Genomic DNA, 2,503 nt, shown 5'->3' with positions numbered 1-2,503 from the left:
CTGTGGAAAATTCTGAAAGAGATGGGAATACCAGACCACCTGACCTGCCTCTTGAGAAATCTGTATGCAGGTCAGGAAGCAACAGTTAGAACTGGACATGGAACAACAGACTGGTTCCAAATAGGAAAAGGAGTACGTCAAGGCTGTATATTGTCACCCTCCTTATTTAACTTCTATGCAGAGTACATCATGAGAAACGCTGGGCTGGAAGAAGCACAAGCTGGAATCAAGATTGCTGGGAGAAATATCAATAACCTCACCTACACAGATGACACCACCCTTATGGCAGAAAGTGAAGAACTAAAGAGCCTCCTGATGAAAGTGAAAGAGGAGAGTGAAAAAGTTTTCTTAAAGCCCAACATTCAGAACACTAAGATCATGGCATCTGGTCCCATCACTTCATGGCAAATAGATGGAGAAACAGTGGAAACAGTGTCAGACTTTATTTTTGGGGGGCTCCAAAATCACTGCAGAGGGTGAATGGAGCCATAAAATTAAAAGACACTTGCTCCTTGGAAGAAAAGTTATGATCAACGTAGACAGCATATTTAAAAGCAGAGATATTACTTTCCCAACAAAGGTCCATCTAGTCAAGGCTATGGTTTTTCCAGGGGTCATGTATGGATGTGAGAGTTGGACTGTGAAGAAAGCTGAGGCCAAAGAACTGATGTTTTTGAACAGTGGTGTTGCAGAAGACTCTTGAGAGTCCTTTGAACTACAAAGAGATCCAACCAGTCCATCCTAAAGGAGACCAGTCCTAGGTGTTCATTGGAAGGACTGATGCTGAGGCTGAAACTCCAGTACTTTGGCCACCTGATGTGAAGAGCTGACTCATTTGAAAAGAATCTGATGCTGGGAAAGACTGAAGGCAGAAGGAGAAGGAGACAACAGAGGATGAGATGGTTGTATGGTATCACTGACTGGATGGGCCTGTGTTTGAATAAACTCCGGGAGTGGTGATGGACAGGGAGGTCTGGTGTGCTGCAGCCCATGAGTTTACAAAGAGTTGGACACGACTGAGCAACTGAACTAACTGATGAACATTGGTAGCCAAACTTCTTCTTTTGTACAACAACTTTGTACCATTTCCTGCTTGGAATCAGAATGGCCTTGTGTGACAATTACCATGGTAAACATTATGGTACTGCTGGCACTGGGTTATAAGAGATGTCACAGCTTCTGCCTTGGATCACTTCCTCTGGACAAGCTAGCCACAGTAAGGATGCTGAAGCTGCCCTGTGGAGCGGGTCTGTGGCTCCCTGGCTAACAGCCGTGTCAGTGAACCTCCAGTGGTAGTCCCCATCTAATCAAAACCTTAGGAAAGACTACACCAGAACCACCCAGCTGAACCATTTCTGAATACCTGCTCCACCACAGCTGATGAAAGATTACTGTTGTTATGCCATCACAGTTTGGGATTTTAAGATAACTAAGACAAAGTCTGGAGAAGGCAATGGCACCCCACTCCAGAACTCTTGCCTGGAAAATCCCATGGACGGAGGAGCCTGGTAGGCTGCAGTCCATGGGGTCGCGAAGAGTTGGACACTACTGAGCAACTTCACTTTCACTTTTCACTTTTCACTTTCATGCATTGGAGAAGGAAATGGCAACCCACTCCAGTGTTCTTACCTGGAGAATCCCAGGGACGGGGGAGCCTGGTGGGCTGCCATCTATGGGGTTGCACAGAGTTGGACACAACTGAAGCGACTTAGCAGCAGCAGCAGCAAGACAAAGTCTTTCAACTTCTTAGATGTCATGTCATCTCTTGAATACCAAGGAGCAGAAGTGTTCAAAGCGTATTAACTTTATAAGCAACTGCCAAACCATTTTCCAAAGTATTTCTAATGTCTTTACATTCTTACTAGGTTTCTAAAGAGTTCTAATAGTTCTAAATCCCTTAAGGATAGGCTTAAGATTCACTCCCAACTTCTTGTTGGGAGGGAAAATTTGGTAGAGTCAGGTATTGGCTCCTCCTTAGCTTTTACCTACTTCAACCTATGGGGGCCCAGACGTGTCTCACTTCCTCTCTGTCATCACTCAAGTTTTTGACACTGCAAGTTTAACTGCATATTTTGTTAAGACTGTTTCCTCTTCTTCAGTGTTTGCAAGCTGAGGGGGTGGGGGGTTGCTGCTTGTGTCTAAATGGCCAACAAGCAAGGGAGCTTTTAAGCCAATGAGATATACTAGAATTCACAAAAATTGCACAGCTGAGCGACAAAATTAATACCTTCAGTTGTACAGATGAAGATCTACTGGTCATCAACCATTTAGAGACTAAAGAATTAGGAAGTTTCCTTCATTTTCCAGGGGGACAGTTTTCTTATGGTGAGTCTAAGAAAACCCAAAGCAGCTGGCAGCAGGCTGAAAACAATATCTGGACATCAGATCAGATCAGATCAGTCGCTCAGTCGTGTCCAACTCTTTGCAACCCCATGAATCGCAGCACGCCAGGCCTCCCTGTCCATCACCAACTCCCGGAGTTCACCCAGACTCATGTCCATCA

The sequence above is a fragment of the Bison bison genome, unplaced genomic scaffold (genome assembly GCF_000754665.1).
Source record: "Bison bison bison isolate TAMUID 2011002044 unplaced genomic scaffold, Bison_UMD1.0 scf7180017864462, whole genome shotgun sequence".
Taxonomy (NCBI): Eukaryota; Metazoa; Chordata; class Mammalia; order Artiodactyla; family Bovidae; genus Bison; species Bison bison.
The sequence above is the reverse complement of the archived record's forward strand: the minus strand, read 5'-3'. Positions refer to the sequence as shown.